This window comes from Galleria mellonella, unplaced genomic scaffold (assembly GCF_026898425.1).
Source record: "Galleria mellonella isolate WM207_F2 unplaced genomic scaffold, CSIRO_AGI_GalMel_v1 utg93, whole genome shotgun sequence".
Taxonomy (NCBI): Eukaryota; Metazoa; Arthropoda; class Insecta; order Lepidoptera; family Pyralidae; genus Galleria; species Galleria mellonella.
The window spans coordinates 3,135,329-3,155,485 of NW_026442176.1; the positions used below are offsets into that span (position 1 = coordinate 3,135,329).

The following is a 20,157-nucleotide window of genomic DNA, read 5'->3' on the forward strand; positions in this document are numbered from 1 at the left end:
TCTATCTATATAATCTAAGCCTATATGCTTCTCCACCTACCACATAGTACGTGTATCCAAGTTTCAGTGGGGGGAGTAGCATTGGGGGTATCATGGGCGAAAATATACTCCAATATGTCCATAGTACTGCTCATGTCTATAGGCGATGGTTACCACTTTCCATTAGGTGGGCCGTCATCTTGTTTGGCATTCTAAGAAAAAAGTTTCAGTAATTGGTTAAACAAAAAACTATTATAAGATAACAAACAGACAAACATACTTTCACATTTCATATTTATTTGTAATCGAGTAATAGTAATAGCATTTGAATGTTTCGATGTTAATATAATTGCTGTTCTTAAATTGTTGCATGCCCGATAGGGTATAACTGTTGATACTGATGTCAAATCCAAAGCAATGGTTACTGCTATATGTATGTACACAGTTAGCAATAAAATTCTATTCTATTCCATTCTATTCACATTTATAATATTATAAGGATGCCTTCATACTCTGTGTAATTTTATTCCCATAAACTGTACTAGAAAATTAGTATCTATGATATCTATTTTTGATAATACTATAGTTTTAGATAAAATGAAATATTTCTGTAATCTAAATTCTAACTAGATAAAACCTCACTATTTTTTTAGTTTCAAACTATTATGTTTCATTAGACTTTACGCGGAAAATAGATATGAGAATGTTTGGAATCGGTTCAGTAATTACTATAATAATCAATCAAAACCTTATATCTTTTTTATATACAGCTAAAAACGGCAAAGAAGCTGATAGCTCATCTAATGGTAACCGATGCCTATAAATACGAACAACACCACAGACATTTCTGGAATACCATGTGACACCTATAGTACACGTCAATCGTCATGCATTAGTATTCCTGAGCACTAGAAAATAGAATAAAAACTCTGTCTGTCCTACAAGCACGAATATACGCTACCGGAGTAGCAGCAAGAAATTATAGGTAAAATAAAGTCAGGTCAATTCGAGTGACGAATTCTCTAAGAAATAGCTACGATGGTTTCTAAGTGAGAAGCAGCCGCAAGATCCCATTACTAATTTAGTCCTTCCACCCGGATTAAGATTTTCTTAATAGAGCTGAGTAATATATAGCAGTAATTATATATGTATTTTAATTACAATATCTATGTACTGGTCTAATAACAAATATTTAAAGTCTGTTATAAAAACAAATATATTGGATAACAGACTTTTAATATTTAATATATGCGATACTGAAATGGGTGATGATTTTTCGCCATCAGTATCCTGAGAAACCCAATATATAAATATCGGATCGCTATGGCATAGGTAATATACCCATGCCTATTTCTTAACGGGTCATAATTGAATGGTAACCCCGCCCGTATACACTTACGGGGCACTACTAAGGGATGATAGGTAAGGATGAAAAGGTAGATCAGTTGGCCCATCATGAATAGTCAACAGTGAATTACTTACGAACCATTGTGAGTAATTCATATTTGTCATCAACTGTTCCAGCGAGAAATGCGTGGAGATCGAGCTGCCAGAGAGCATTGCCAGCAGTGGGGTTGCTACCCCTCATTACTAACAATCCCTCCCCCTTCACCCCTCCAGATAAGGTATTTTACCTCTATGACTCGTAAACTCACTGCCATATCATAGCCTTGATATCGAAACACAGCTATGCAAGCACAGTTGTTTGGCGGTATAAACAAGAATAGGACAAAGGTATCCAAATAGACGACTAAAAGTAATAATAATATATATAACCTTGGACATATAATGCAGCGCCATCTATTCCCAAACTAAACGTACGTACTATGTTTTTTTATTACCACTAAAGTGGCAAACAAGCATACGACCCACGTTATAGTAAGCGGTTACCGTAGCCTATGGACGCCTGCAATGCCAGGGGTATTAAGTGTGCGTTGCCGACCCTGAATAAATCTCTTTATCCCTTTTTTGAAGAACCACATGCTGTAGTCTCTTGAAAAGACCTCGACAGGGAGCTCATTCCATAACCTAAGCGTTCGTGAGAGGAAACATCTCGGAAACCGCGTTGTACGCGAACATTTAGGTTCTAAGGAATGAGAGTGACCACAATGGCACCTTGGGGGAAAGGGATTGTTAGCAATGGAGTTTGACAGCCCCATTGTTAGCAATTTGTCCTATTGGGGCGACCTCCACGTGGTTCCCCCTGGAAACCATTGTGAACAATTCTTGTTGAATTTGTCACGATGGACTAACTGACCTGCTTCATCCTCACCTATCATCCTTCACTGGTTCCCCGCCAGTGTATACCGTTAGCGCGGGTGGGGTTACCATTCCATTATCATCCATTAAAAACAAGACCACGATGGCACCAAACAACTGATACAAATATTTTTTTTTTAAATACATATATGTCAATTGTAAAAAAATACTCAGACAAATACAAACAACTCGAATTGTGCGAGGATTAATCTCATGACTATTGGAAAGTAAAGTAGTGAGTATGGAAATAAAAATAATATTTAAATTCTAACACTGAACTTAGGGATTTTTTTATAATACAGGGGCTCAAGAGCATACAGCTCACGTAATAGCAAGTGACTACCGCCATCCATGATCATCCACAACACCAGAGGCATTGCAGGTATACTGTCGACATTTTAAAAAGGAATATGCTCTTATCTTGAAGGTTATGATGTTGTATCGGTTTGGAGACAAGGCCATAGTTTAAGGTAGGGCAAAATAACTTTTTGGTAGAGCAGAAGCCATAATTAAGTGACTGAAAAAGCGAATCTGTCTAATTTTCTTGGTGCCTTTTATGTTAAAGTAGAACATTGGGCCTTTTAAGGTAAGGCATTACCCCTCAATGCCCCACCTAACTATGGTCATGTTCAGAAATACTGCTGCTTTAATAACACTTCTTGATAAACGAATTAGTATTTATTATAAAATAGTGTGTTAGGGTTGTCTTTATAACCAGATAGACATAACAAAATTATATCATCTTTGGATTATACATATGTATGTGGCATTACATCTCAATGTCCCATCTAGCTATGACCATATTCAGAAATACTGCTGCTTTAATAAAACTTCTTGAAAAACGAATTAGTATTTATTATAACATAGTATGTTAGGGCTGTCTTTATAACCAGATAGACATAACAAAATTATATCATCTTTGGATTATATATATATATATATATATATATATATGTGTGGCGTTACCCCTCAATGCCCTATCTAGCTATGGCCATGTTCAGAAATACTGCTGCTTTAATAAGACTTTTTGAAAAACGTATTAGTAATTATTATAACATAGTACTCGTATATTAGGGCTGTCTCTATAACCAGATAGACATAAGAAAATTATACCATCTTTAGATTATACATAACAATTTTATAGTCATTAAACTATAAAACTATAACATATATTCCAGTTTGAGAACCTAGTAATTGGTATGTGTTTCTGATACATACTTTAATAATGTTATTAAATAACCGTGACAACAGACGTCATACCGTTAAAGTTTATTATATTTATACCACTTGGTCGTATTGACTGTTCGTTGATTAAACAAATAATATTTCATTTAGTTGTTATAAAAAAAAATTGTTTCTGGGTGACGTTGTGGATAAAAAACAACAAAAATAACTATATAATGTTTGAATAAATAATAAAAATGTGCATAAACGAATTATTGATACGATCGTAAGACAATGAGGTCGATTCTAACGAACCATTTCTTTAAACTTATCACTGAAAGAAAATTTCCAATTTGATGTAACAGCGAAATTTCTATTGTAAGAACAAATATGAATTAATTTTCTAATAGATTTAAGTAAAAAATATTATAATCTTAGTTTGTCTATAAAGCAGTAATTTCTTGAAATTAAAATATTAGATGAAGAAAGAGAAATGGTGCCTTAAAATCCGCACCAATATTGTAATGTTGAATACATACAAATAAAATCCCGACTAATTTTATTATATGTTTCGATTTGTTACTAATTTTATTTAGAGGTTCTTTCTATGATCCTATCATCGTCTTATCAGCCGTTAACTGTCAACTGTTGAACATAGGCCTCCCCCTATTGTGGAGTTTTGGCAATAAATTGCCGTGCTTTGCAGAGAAAGGGATTGACAACTGCAGTTAGAGTTTTGGTGATATTTTTAGAGAAACGTTGCTGCCTGTTCCTCGACTATTAAGTTCCCTTAGTCGCCTCTTACGACACCCACGGGAAAGGAAGAGGCGGCCTATTCTATGCCGGGACCAAACGGTACTTTTTTTCTGTGATAATTAGAACAAAATTTGGTTGCCTTTTTATTAAATTTTTATCATGCGAAGTGAATCATCGTCAGTCGAGTAAACCAACTCGATTAATTATCCTCCCAAAAATTTACAAATACAGCGACTTCGATTTGACTGACAATAAAAACATTTACATAAGTGCCTCAAACAATTCATTATAAATTTTTATGCCACAAAGAAAACGTCTTTAGAAAAGTTAGAGAAATTCAAAATCGAACATTAGATTTTTTTTTAATAGATGAGAATGGAATAGTAACCCCACCTGCGCTATCAGTATACGATGGCGGAACACCAGTAAGAGACGATAGGTGAGGATAAAACAGGTTTGTTAGCCCTTCTTCCTTCAGCAGCAGTATTTACATTTTTTCCGATACGACAACATAACATTCAAGAAAAGTGTATATTCCTTTTTGAAAGGCCGGCAGCACACCTGCAATGCCGCTGGTGTTGTGGGTAATCATGGGCGGCGGTAGTCACTTACCATCAGGTGAGCCGCATGCTCGTTTGCCCCCTGTGTTGTAAAAAAAAAAAATTATGTATAAACTTGAGTTTGTTTAATACTTTTGTCTGAAATTTTTCACAATATTGTACACCGCTCTACCCGCTGACATTGATGCTCCATTCAAGTTTGGGTTTGCTGGAAGAGAACTCTTTTAGAGTTAAGCTCGCCTTTATACATTTGATTACCTCTGTCATATTTTTATGTATAATTAGTGTGTACAATAAAGTATTAAATAAATAAATAAATACTTCCATACGTTATAGTTTCACTGTCATATCCCATCCTTCGGACCCAAACATAAAGCATCACAACAGAAACATGAGCGAGGCAGAGGTTTAGACAGACGGCTTTTGTACAAAGCCTCCCTGTTCACTTTGTTCCAAGATCACACGCCACAATCATACATTTCTCATTATTATACAATTGAACAAAAATGTTTATATAGAGTTTGCCGATGCCTATTATTTGCGTTCGTCACTTCACTCATGTAGAATTATTTGTGTAACTTCATTTATACGACCCTGAATATTCGTAATTATTCACATATATAATGATTACTGTGTAACTGTAGCAAGTTTTGTTTCTGTTAGTGTAATAGAAAATTAAACCCCTTGTTATTCAAAACCAAACATATATAATCCTTCTTGCAGCTATTGAACTCTCTTTGGATTTATGTTCTTAATTTGAATTAATTAGGTTTTTTTTTCTCTGTAAAAAAACATAACCGAACAAACGGCTTAATATTTCGTAGATATATTAGATTAAAATATTACGAAATTGTGATTCTAAAAGCAAATTTTGTTTGATAACAAACACTTGTTTTTGCAAAGAATAATAGCAGTGTCAATTGTCACAAAATTAATATGGCGCCAATAGGAAAAAAACCTCTATCGATTACAATTGTATTAAATAAAATCGGTTCAAACTTGGCAACGTGGTCGCATAACAAAGCCATAATCAAAAACTATAGACGATCTAAGGAAATATTAGATGCTAAGAATGTTTCCTATTTCTGAAAGTCGCTTAAAAATAATGAAGCTTTCTTATATCGCATTATAGGTATGTGATACTACAAGTCTTGCAGTATAGCCACATCCTACCCCTCCTTTCAACTGAACTCAACCCCTCTCTGTAACTAAAAAATGACGATTCAATAAATTAAAAATGTGTTCCACAAATTGTAAAAGAACCAATTAATTTCAAAACTAAATTACCGAATTGATTTTGATAACATTTCTATGGGACCAATCTTTAAGTATCATATATCGTTTCAAATAAAAAAAAGACTCTTCCATATCGGTTTATAACTGACAGAGGTATGAGATAACAAACATAAAAAAATACAAGCGAGTGGGAACACCCTTCTTTTTGAAGTCGGTTGAAAAAAGTACGCACCGCCCGCGGCACATGCACGCATATTTTGCTTGTGTACAATCGACATCTGTTTATGTAGTAGCAACAGCCATGGATCACCATGCATGAAATACCAAAAAGCGTATTTTGAAGCCATTGTTAAAACCAGAGTGTGTAAGTTTTATTATTTTACTAACAATCCGCCCCAATTTCACACGGGTGAGATTTAAACAAATATTTAACGTTAGACGACAGTTACCACTTTCCATCAGGTGGGCCGTCAGCTTGTTTGCTATTTTAAAATGCATAAAAAATAAAATTAATAATGGAGGAATTTACGAGTACTATTTAACCAAAAAAAATTTTTTGGCAATATGATAATAGTCGCCATTTTCAGTAGTACATAGTGGAACTTTGTACACCTTACTCCTCTGAAATGGCAACGCATGACGGGTATCCTGAACGTACACTCACACATACACAAACACATAGTACACTCTGGCATGGGGGGTATCATGGGCGAAACAGTATACTCTGTTATGTCCATGGTACTGCTCATGTCTATAGGCGACATTTACCACTTTCCATCAGGTGAGTTGCAAGTTATTATTAATTAAGTTATTATTATTAAGTTTCATAAAAAAAAATATTAATATTAGAAAATCACTGTAAGCGTATTCCACAATAAAGATGTCATTCTTAACAATTTTTTGTTCTTTTTTTTTTATACAACTTAGAATGGCAAACAAGCTGACGGCCCACCTGATGGAAAGTGGTAACCGTCGCCTATAGACATGAGCAGTACCATGGACATAATTGAGTATACTGTTTCGCCCATGATACCCCCCATGCGTTGCCATTCCTGAGGACTCAGGTGTTATTCCTCTGTACCCAGTAAATTGAAACACTTTTTAAAATAAATAAATATTTCTATATAGGTACATATTTTTAACATATCACTTAACTTTTCGAATTATTTATTTTCATTAAACATGATAAATAATAATTATTGGTATAATATGAAATAGATTAAAAATTTATCTATTCTACTAAACTTATTTTAATTTATCTATGTTGGCAACATTACATATTTTAAAACTACCAGATATTTTAGTATATTTTTTTCTACTATATTGATCTACCCACATGTTTCTATTAAGTTCCAGCTGTTCTTCAATTGATTGCACAAAGAAAATACATACCAAAGAAAAGAAATATAAATATTCTTTGAAATTGCTTTAAACGACGAAACCGGTCAAGTATTTATTAGAACATGTTTATTGTGGAAGAGTTCAAGTGTTTTTCTAACAATGTCAACATTCAATTTAACTACATATATATATATATATATATATATATATATATATATATATATATATATAAAAATATATATATATATATATATATATATATAAAAATTTCATTATGATATATACACAAACTTTTAGTGAAAAATAATTAAACTATAGCGAAACTCTTGTCGAATTACATTGCGTCCTTTAGACGACGTAAGTGGAGCAACAAGCAGACGCGGGCAGCGACTTTATTTTGTTTCACACATTCATCTCTAAAATAAAAGAACCAAAAAATGCTTACCTCACAATTGCTTTATTGCTTTAATAATATAAATGTATAATAATATAAGATTTCATAAAAAGCCTGTAGATCTGTAGTACAGGTTTCGACCCGAGATCAGACTCCAGGCTCTCAAAAGGACTAATATATTAAGACGTAAACCTAAACATTTATACACTGTAATATATTCTTTGAGAATGACAAGATTAATTATTAAAAAATAATTACCCCACTTAAAGAGAAAGGAAGGCAAACTAACCCCTAAATGAAACCGTTCACCGACCAAACAATTGGAAACATTTAAATACTTTATTCTCAATTCCGTGTATAATATAGTATATGTTATATATGCGTAAGTATATTTGTTATTTATATATATTTATTCATTTATAAATATAATTTTAGTATGTATGTATATCAATAATTACTAGTACCGCATTGGAGTATTCTGACACTTCCCTATGGTTGATTGGGAGAGAATGCTTTTAGCATTAAATCCACCATGTACACGTATATGTACTAATGAATAAATGATTTATTTTTATTATATGTACTCGGTAATATTTTTACTTTATTTTATATCACCCTCTACATTCAAACATTTACAATTATTAGTATACGTACAGTAAATGGTTACGCATTTCAAATACAAAGTAAACACTTAGAAAACACATAATTCATGAAGAATAAGACCGAAACAGTTATTTTAAGGCTACATAACTTGAGAATTGGTTAAATTCTTTCCGGAAAATTCAATATTCTGGGAAGAGTGAATTTATTTTAATAATATTTGTTTTTACGTATTTTAGATAACTATGTTCATATAAAAACGATTCTATCTATTTATCTATCTTTAAAAGGTTAAAATTATATTTACTGAGTTCTAAAAAAGACTCATATCGTCTGTTTTTTTTACAGAGGCAGAACATTTTAGTCCTCAAGAATGGCATCACATATGGGGGAGCGGGACACCATGAGAATTACAGTCAGTTAAAAAGTACATTGGCGATGTCCATGGCATATGTACTTTGTGTATGTATTATGTACATGTACCATGTGTATGTATTTAACTTCATAGCAATTTGTTTCTTAACACTTAGCAATTCAATGGGTCTACCGTCGAGTCGCTAAGTGGTAAGAAACAAAGTCACTTTTACATTTATGATATTAATAATTATTAAATAAATGTATAAAACTTATATATTTAAAAAATATGATATTATATTTAATCATAATACAAGACAAAATTGTTTTAAAGTAACAAACACTCAAACCTCGTGTATTCAATTCTCGAAGTTTTGGCGCATAAATAACATCTAAGCTTTTATTAAAGTTACCCCATTGTCACGTGGCAACAAAACTACAAAAAATTACTAATAAGTTTAAATTGTAAATTTAACTTGGTATATTCTAAGTCATCGTAGGATGAAAAAATAAAATCCGGCCAAGTGTGAATCGGACTCGCGCAACAAAGATTCCGTAAAAAATCATCAAGTTTATTATTTATGAAATAACTGCAAATTTACGATTTTCAAACTTTTTCCTTTACTTGTGCCAGATGACATTGTTTCTTAACAAATATTACGATTCTAGATCAACGGGTACCCTATGGGTTTTGGTTCTCTTTGCGAATATTACAAAATGCAATGTAAATGGAACATAAACAGCCGTATCTTTTAATCGCGTCGATTTAGAAGCTTGTTTTTGTCACTGCTTTAAGAGATTGTATGTTAGACCTGAGTATATGATATTAATTTCAAATCGATACCTCCACGCGTTTCTAAAGAAAAGGGTCTTAACAGACGGACGGATGAACAACGAAGTGATCCTACTAGGGTTCCGTTTTATCTTTAGAGGTACGGAACCCTAAAAATACAGATTAATTTTATTTCTGCAATAAGGCCATTTTTTAACGTTTAAGTCACATTAGATGCATATTAAATTCGGCTTAGAAACTATCGACACTAGAGGGCACCACCGTCGTATACCTGATTTTCAGTAGTATAAATGAAATTGTTCATTGCAAGAATTGCTATAATTTATCAAAAGGCGTAGCATTCTCGTAGCGCAAAAGAAAACTATTACAATCAAAATAGAAAATGAGGATTTTCATACTATTTTATCAATATGATAATTAAAAATAAATCAAAACGTTCAGACCTCTGATCCCATTATTTTGGGGTCAGAATAAAATGACTCCGGCTCCTATTGATCTTGATTTAATCATCCCACTCGTCATACGACACGCGCATACAATTTATCTTATTTCAAAATGTAAGTGATAATACATACGTACATTAATTATGTAACACTAAAATTAAAAAATATTTCTACTAAAATATGGATTACTTTGTCCCTCTCGTGTTTCTGTCGGCAAGTAATAGTTTGAGTATGGCGTTTCTACTTGGAGGTTGACAGCAGTGAAATTACAAGGTACAGAGACACTGTACGGCTGGAATGAGAATATAGGGGGAGGGGGGGCATGTGATAACAACTATATATATAATTTACGTATATAAAATAACCTATCTATAGGTAAATTCAAAAGTTAATATTTGCATGCCATTTGATGTGGCGAAACATAATGGACATCCTATAAACTTCACAAATACAACATCTTATCTACAATGTTTCTAGCATATAAATTTCATTTCATTTCAAAATTTCATTTTTTTTTTCAAAATTTCATTTCATTTCATTTCACTACTATATTACGTAATAGACTATTTCATAATCTTCATGGTACTGTCCTTATCTATAAACGATGATCAGCACTTTCGATAGAGGTTCTCTGCACTTGGTTCTGTCTATCTACCCTGGCCAGGACTTGGCGTGAAGATAAATAGATAACACTTTCCACCACGTGTCAAAATATAAAAAAATAATCATAATGTAGCATAGATACAGACGTGTCAGTAAATTGGTAAAACCATTAAAAAAAATAGTACTTTCAACCGACTTCATAAAGGAGGAAGGAAGGAGGAGGCTCTTAAATCGGTTGTATCTTGTTTTATATTTGTTACCTCATAACTCTGTTCGTTGTAAACCGATATGGAAAATTCTTATTTTTACTGTAAGTATTACAGATTGCTCCCATAGAAATGTTATAATTTAGTTTTTAAATTGAAATAACTGGTTTTGCTACAACCGAAGTCAATTTCGCAATCTTATATTATTATTGTATCTAGTTTAATACATAATAATATATTTCTACTCAATGTTGTCTTATCAAAGTTAGGAAATATAGTGAAACATGTACGAATAAAAATTGTTTATGTAAAACTAAACGACACCTTGACTAATACAACTTTTTTATGTATATCGTTACCAAAAACGTTTTATTTTGAAAAAAAAATATACAAGATAATAAGTATTAGTTATATAGAACAATGCCGAATTTCAATACAGAATGAATTTTCTTATCGCCACAACAAGGCCGCGTGAATTGTGATAACGCGTAACACTCAGAATTAGATTACAGCGTGTTCCAAAATCGAAAGGAAATTTTTTAAATTCGAATTAAAGAATTTTCGAATTAAAAGTAAAGTTTAAAAAAATACACGTTACTTTTATAATACGTAATTATATTATAGGTTATATTCTATAAATTGCCAAAATTCAATTCAAATTAAAAAAAAATGTAATTGCCAAAAACTTAGCAGAACGACATTAACAAATAAAATAACAACACTTTATCTACTAGTATTTATTTTATAATATTACTTATACAATACAGAAATCCAAACAAACGGAGTCGCATTAAATAAGTTTAAAAATACAGCCATTGAATTGTTTGAAATCAGTACATAGATTGCAAGGAAAACCACTTGGCGGGAAAATTAAAAGTAAGTAATACTATATTACTTACTGTTTCCCATACAAGACTTTGTACAGTCTCCTATCGGTTTATCTATTCTATACCTCTAGTATAGATCTTAAATCCACTCCATTATTTAATCATTTATTAGACATTGTATGTCATACAATATTTAATTATATTGATAATTCATACGTACGATAAAATGACAAATCAAAACTGTGTCAATAAGTTATCGCTCTTTTTTTAACTAATTTGTACCCTCTCGTTTCCTTATTATCATACGCTTGCCCTGTAATTAAGTGATTTATACACATGACTTTACGGTACCGCAGTTAATGTGTAGGTACTTTTATATATTTAATTCATTAGAAGCATTATTGTAGCACATAATTTACAATTAATGTCTTTACGATTAAATTTTCCGATTTCGATTCGACTTAATTGAAAATCGATCAATATTTTATATCAATCTTATTAATATAGATCGATTTAAAAATCAATACAAAAATGAACAGAGATCGAATTCGATCGATCACATCATCATCTCAGCCGTTGTTTGTTCACTGCTGAACATAAGCCTCCCCCATAGATAGATATCGATCACAAATCCTATTACAATTGTGTCGTCTTCTCTGTGTTATTTATTTCTATTTTTTTTTTTAATGTCTTCTTTTTTTTAATCTTCTGACACTTCCTAATACGAATATATTCAAAAGATCGATATATTATGCAAGATTGTAAAAACAAGTGATAGAGTTTTGTTTACAAAACGATGCGATGGACGCAACCAAAGACAAGACGTAAAGTGGAATAGATATCGCAAGTAACCACTAAATAAGAGTCCATGCTCACCTTATGAACTCATTACAAACAATAGGAGCTAATAATCATATTGTATTTTTTTTTTTATTTACTTTAAATATTACTGATATTTTATATATCTATTTATTCGTATATATATGCATATTTCTTTATATTTATGTATGTATTTTTACATTATTAGTTGTTATTTTTTTTACCTATTCCAATAATGAAGTACCGCTTTCTTAGTTAAGCAGCGAGTGAGTTTTATTTTGGTCAATAAAGTTATTTAAATAAATAAACTCAAAAGAGGCTAGAAAAATTTTAACGGTTGAAAATATCTTAAAAGTTTTCTCCGCAAAAAAAAAAAAAAACTAATACTAATCGCAATAAAATTAATACGATAATGAATTTTATCAATTAAAAAAAGAATTATTAAAAACGTTTCAAAATTGGAAATGAGCGAATGGGTAAATGCTTAACTTGAAAAATTAAATGTGTTCTTTTTTTAAAGTAGTTTAAAAATAGCATAATCTATAAATACTTTCAGTTAGTGTGAAATGTAGATGTGCTGTCAATAAACAGCTTTTGTCGCATTTCTAAAACCAGAAAAAAAAATATAGAACGTTTAGTTCCCTTCAAAGTTTACCCACTTCAATCGTCTATCTCTGTCTACCTCTATGAATGCAACTGAAATGAAAAGTCAGCTTTCGATTTCGTAGCACATTGTTCCGTAGCAAATTACATTTCTTATTAACACTTTCACAAATTAGAAGTTCAATTGATGACCTTGCTAGAATAACGGCTTATTATATTGTCTCACTTTCCTATGGTTGCCAGTTTGATCCCCTCATAAAACAAATATTTTATTCACGGGTATGTTTATTTCAATGTCTCCATGTGATTTTTATAATATTATGGTGGCAAACACGGCTCGTCTGATGATAAACGAGGATACCGTTGCCTATGGACACCTGTAACACCAGGTACGTCGCGCGCGCATTGCCTACCCTTTGTAACTATATAAACTCACTATATATTTATCAAATAATTAGATATTAATATTCATGTACAAGCTCAGCATATGGTACAACTAGATGACTTTATTTGATTTGTCTAAAACTATTTACCACTTCTATAGCTGTTGTATCTATATAATTATATTATATTTTTAGATATTTTCTACTACTCTAAAGTGATTTGTCCTAAGGTTTATTTTTTTTTAATGATTTTTAACCTCGTATACTTACAAATATGAAAGTCTGTTTGTTTGTTTGTTTGAACAGAGAGAATAAAGATTGATTTTTACAATCAGGTCATGCAGACAAAGTCGCGGATAAAAACTAATATACTAACAATATTTCCATATTCAATTAGTTTCTTACAAGTTTACTTTACTTCACAGCAGTTCGTCGAATCGTGTACCGTATCATAAACTAAAAGTAATAATCGCCTACGATTTTTCTCACAGCCTGTAAATCTGTAGGGCTCATAATAAAATCCTTGCAGAGATATCTAATCTGCGTGCGTACGATACACTCACACGTATGCACTGTATAGTTTTATCGATCTCGTGTTATATGTGTAACAAAAACAATATGCATCGATATGTAGAATTATTATATTTCGTAAGTTTTTTTTTTTTTAATTGGCAAAGAGCTAATGCCACCAACCATTCGTAAGTATTACTCTTATTTATAAACTGAACCATAGAGAAAGCAGTCACAAGAATATTTAAGAGTCAGCACTGCCCTTTAATTGACAATAGTGAAAAATGAATCTGTGCGACCACCTAAAAGTATCAACATAAAACAAATTAATATTTACTATGCTCTCAACTACATAAGTATACCTTTGCTTAAAATATCAATTTTGAAAAATATCACCAGAGTCCTAGCTTAGCTTCTTTATAATATAAATTTAGAATTACATTAACTGGTCGTATAGATTTTATACAGACGTTTATTATTCGAAATGTCGCAGGCCTAAGTTGAACACGTGTATCGAATGTTCAGTTCCTGCATTGCAATATTTGATAATTAGGTCAAAGTTTAAAAATGAACTAATAAATTTTAAATGTAGCTCCATAATTTGTTTTAATTTAAGTAGGTACATAAAATAATATTTTGCTGTAGATATCACAATTCCATAATATTTTATATTCAATGAAACAGTTGTGCAAATTGTTAGGTTGGTAGGTACTTAGGTTTTATATTTACGGTGCAATATGTGGCGCCAACTGCCGATCATGGTTCGAGTTATATTACATTACGATCTCAAAGGATGTGGACTTCATGAGCCATTTAAACCTATGGAGGTTGCTAGTGTAAATTCAAACGAAAACAAAAATCAAAAGTAAAAACTGCCGCAAAGCAAATTAAATAAAATAGCAAATAAAAATTCGTTGTTTTTTAATTTTAAATAAACGTAATTTAACCAACCAGCATTTTATTTTCATTCCTGTTTTTATTTTAATTTATACTAGCGCCCTCTGAAGATCTAATTTTAACGAGAGGTTCCAAAATAGGTATGTACAAAAAATCTTCAAGACTAATACGTTAATGAAAGTAAATTCGTTTAGCCCAAAGTTTCTTTATACTCAGCACATCTGAGCAAATGTTTGGGCATGCGTAGTTAAACATCGTTCAATGTCAAACTTCTGCATTTGCCTTATTATAGAGAATGTACGCAATGGTAGGCTACAAAATTGTATAATGAAAACAATATTTTTGTCAACTTCGTGAACACATCTCAGTCGCAATAACCTACGTCAATTGTATTCAAATAATCTTATTTTTAATTTGGTATACTGCATGTAAATGTTAAATTATAATCGGTTTTGTCGTATCCGAATTCAATATCGAGTAACGTACTCAAGCTTTGTTAAAAAAAAAAATTACTTTATTTGTGAACTCGCACACCAATGACTTTAAATTAGATTGAGAATATTTGAATTTCGAACGCGGAATTGTATATCTAAGTACAAGTAGTAAGTTTGTTTCGTAACTTGCAGTTTCGTGTTCCACGAAACAGTCGTTTCAATGAGCACCAATCCTACTTGTATTATAAATGTAAAAATTAGTAAAGATGTTTTTATGTTTGTTACTCAATCACTCTTAAACGGCTGAATCGATTTGAATAACATTTGAATACACGGGTAGGTTATATCGTAACTTAGATATAAAATACTTTATATCAAATATCAAATAATCAAACTGTTTATAATTACTCCTCTCCATCCAAAGGTTATCTGAAAGAGATCGCTTTTAACGATAAGGTCGCCCATTGTTTTCTCATTGTGATTATTTCTTTTAACTGTTTGTATTTATAATAAATTTACTATTGTAATCTTTTGGAGGAAACAATAAAGAGTATCGTTCGATCTATATATACTGATTTATGAGGACAAAGCCGAGGGAAACAACTATGTATGAAAACAAAAAAATGACGGCATAATCGTGTAACAAAGAAAAAATTCTTTGAAAATCCTTAAAAACGGTCTAAAATATTTTAATGATATAATATATACTTATATTTTTCCCTAATGGCTACAAAATGGAATTCCACTCCTGCAATAGGGAAAAGGGCGTAATAAAGTATCTTCAAGGTACGTTGCCGACCTTGAAGATACTTTATTTGACATAACATTTCTGATGTTACAGACGACCAATTTATGGGCATGGTAACCATTTATCAGACTGGCCGTATGTTACCCAACTCTTACCCCTGTTGTAACATGACACATATATATGAGTTAAATTTGATCTTGACATTGAGCTTTTGCCCGTGACTGTGTCATATGTGTGGCTTCTAATAGTATACAATACAACAGACTATTTCTAGATAGATGGCGTATCAAGATAAAATATAAATTAGATTTTAAGTTCCACTGTGGTCCAAAATGAAATCGAGTTTAGTGTAGTGGTTTTTGTGGAACAAACGTACAAATAGTCAGACAATTTTTTTTTTTAATTTATCAATTTGGTTTCTATTGTTCTTATTACCTCTCAAATATTTTTTTTCTTAAATTCTTTTTTTTCGTTCCTACGTGCAGGCATAGTTTAAATAATACATACATAAATAATAGGCATATATATATATATATGTATATATATATATATATATATATATATATATATATATAGTTGTAACCGGAAAATGAAGATTTCAATCTATTTATTGTGTGTTCCAGATGACGCATTTAAATATAAATTTAACAACCGATACCTACTTACACGAGTAAGTATATATTAATACTAATACACGAACAATTAATAATTATTAGAATGGTATGTATTTACACGACATAGTTGTGTATGTATCATGCGTTTATGTAAATTATTTTAGATAAATAAATGTTACTATACAAAAATTACAGTAGAAGCAGTCAATACGAATTTTACAACAATTATTTTTCATAACTAACATGCACACATAAAAATGTCCATGATGCAACAGTAGTCACGTACGTACATAATGCTTTGTGTAAATAAGGTTAAATGAGGTCCCGGGTTCGATTCTTAGTCAAGCCAATCAATCAGGAAACAAACTTTTCCAAATTTTCTGGAGTCTAGATATTGTGAACTGTAACTTCTAAATGTGAGCATTTACTTATTCGTAACTTTTGTGACGATTAAAAAATTTTACATCAGCAATAAAATTAAATAAAAATGCTATTTAAAGATAAAAAAATTGATAACAAATAGACTGCCAAAGTAAACAATATATTCTATGTACTTAGCTTGGTTATAATAAATAAGTATAAAGACATTAAAACAACTATGACATCGAGGTACATAAAATATATAAAAACAATATTAACGCAAAATATATCATGCACGTAATGCAATAAAGGCGCGAATAAATAATTCATCAAGCCAGTACAAAACAGAATAAATAAACAACGAAAAGTGTCGATCAGCTGAGTCTGAAGTTGCCGGTCGGAAGTTAAAATCGATTGCATTCTCTTGTTTTAAATTTTATAACCAAATCTAATTTAATAACAGCACATTAACTTTAGAACATCCCCTCATCCCACCACTACGGCACTACTGAATACTAACGACTTTGAAAACTAGAAAGACAAAGGAAACGCTCACTTCCAGGTTCGACCGGTCATAAATTCCTGTATTACACACGCATTACAAGTGGACCGCGTACAAATTAGGTGAGCACATCAATTTATTTAACCACTTAAAACCGGCAACTGACACCAATTGCTGATGGACGAAAAGTGCAACCGGCATACTTACGCAAAGTAGCGGCGTCAAACTGCCATCGACGGAAAGTGCTGCACGAAGCAGAGAGCGCGGAGCACGAGGCACGAGCACGGGCAGACGCGAAGCCACCGGCTGGAGTTACTCGGGCTGATGCAGCGGCGCCGCGGACGCGCGGCCTCGAGGAAGTAAGTCCGGGCGAACTGTCATCGCCACGGAAATCGGGAGCGGCGGGCACCGGCGAACGCAGTGCGCGTGCGCGTGGCGCCCGTCAACAGCCGCCCTGCAGCGGCTGCGGGGTGGCCCCCACCCTACGCACCTACCCTTTAAATCGAACGTCATATCCCGCCACACCGTTCGCGCCGCCACCGCCACCCCAAGCCTCCCGCTGTAATTTCTGAAAAGCGCTGACTGCCTCGCGACCCTTAAAAATGCATTGCGTAACGGTTTTATAAATTCTCATCGTCTGTTTGTCCAATCAATTATCCACCTGTGTTGGAATCGAACTGAGACAATGGACTGTAATTACTCGGCCATAATTGCGGTGTACTGGTTTTGTATTGAAGCTTTAGGGTTCATGAAAGTTTTACTTGTTTCAGGACCGTTGAGGTGTGGGAATTGTTAGCTGGCACGTGGAAATCCATTCATTGTTATATCTATACATATTTGGTGAATACTTATAAATATTTTCTTCACGTGTCTATAAATTCTTAAATAATCGTTACTCGTGTTGCAAGAGTTCATGGGCAAGGGTTGCCACTTCACTCAACTTACTTACTAATCTTTAATAATAAAAAAGTACTACAAATTTCGAATCGAATAATGTATTTAAACGTGAATTATATATATTATGAGTAAGTTTTTAATGGGTAGAATTCTTAAATTTGAATAAAATTTCAGAACTATTTTTTATTTCTGGCAGCATTTTAAAATATATTTAAGTCTGTATATTTAATGATATGGAATCAATAGTACAGAAGTGTTTAATAAAAACTTTAAAACAATAACATTCATCTTAAAAGATAACTAGAGAACGGACCCTTCAAATGCGTCTCTGATACGTTCTTGTCGATTCTAAGGTCATAAATTCCACCCGGACGAATTTGCTGTTATCGTCTACTCTTTATCATTCAATGGTATGGTGTATAACATAAGAGTAAGGAAAAATTTGTTCATCTACTAATGTAATAGAACTCATAGTTATCTGTACTAATATTTTAGAGGATGAAACATGTTCTTGATGTTCTTGTGCTATTTCAGGTAATCTCTCGAACCACTGAAGTGATTCAGAAAAATCTTTCGTTAATGGAAAATTACATTTACTCAAAGGATAAACTATATTTCCCTAGAAAATATAGTTTATCCTTTGAGTATCCTAGAAACAGCTAGTTTATTGACATTTCACTCAGATTCTATTGGACACCACCAAATTTTTATCTATATATAATTATAATTCTGTCATTATGTATATATTTTCAAAGGAAAGCTAAAATTTTTAGAACCTTTACCTACGAGCTTTTATTTCTCATATGAAAACCACTGAATCTAGATTAATTTTTAATATATAAGATTATCTACATTATGATTATGATTAAAATATATAAAAACTTTGTAAACTAGAAAATTTCTCTCCAACGAGATGAAAAGTCAACCCCAATTTTGTCAGTTTCATGCGATTTCCTGCATTCGAGGGAGCATATGCTTAATCATATTACGGCTCCTGTGCGAGTATATCTATACAAAAACACTATGTACATGTTTCATGATAAGTCGTTTCTTTTCATCTCCTAATTATTATAAAAGGTGACTAAGATAATAAATATATGTATGTCATTGTATGTATAGAATATTGTATACAGTACGTCAGTATATTTGAAAATTTATTAAATGCACAACGATGTATGGGAGGCTTTGTACAAAAGTAATTTACTTGGATACCTCTATCCCTCTTGTATTTTTGTTATACTTACATGGCTATATTTTAGTTTCAAAATTGAAATATGATAGTGAAATTACAGCACAAAAGTATCACATCTTTAGCTCTCAGGAATGGAAACGTACGAAAGGTATAATGGGCATAATAATATACTCTATGGTGTCCATGGTACTGTCCATGTCTACAGACGACAGTTACAACCATGTATGCAGTCAGCTTGTTTGGCATTCTAAGTTGAATGAACCATAATTGAAAATCTTCTAAATTATTAATTAAAAATATACTTCTTAAACTAATAAAATAAAATTGTAATGAAACTATTTCTGTACATAAGAGATATTTAAAAAATAATAACATAAGGGATTTTAATAAGGCCAATAGTTGCGAAAACAATATTTTTTACATAATTTATCTATCTGTTTGTATGTTTGTTTCGGAGTCACGTAAAAACTAATATACCAAATTGAATGCAGTTTCTGAAAGTTTAACTTAAAATTTGTTGTAAAAATGATTTATTTCACTGTAAATTGTTTCCAGTACAAATTAAAACCCTTTACCACATCAAATCAACGTAGTAGGGGGAAAGGGATTGTTAGTAATGGAGACTGAGAATCCCATTGCTAGCAATATACCCAACCAGATCGATCTCTTCGCGATTCTCTCTG

At 31.9% G+C, this 20,157-nt stretch overlaps 1 protein-coding gene across 1 annotated transcript in view; it reads right to left on the minus strand.

The window, feature by feature from the left end:
- The window catches only part of LOC113516897 (zinc finger protein chinmo), a 94,752-nt gene extending 77,001 nt beyond the window's left edge, over nt 1-17,751 (minus strand). Inside the window, exon 1 of the mRNA XM_031908056.2 lies at nt 17,593-17,751. The gene's annotated coding sequence lies outside the window, so the exon portion shown is untranslated. The remainder of the gene's footprint in view (nt 1-17,592) is intronic.
- Between the last annotated feature and the right edge of the window lie 2,406 nt (nt 17,752-20,157).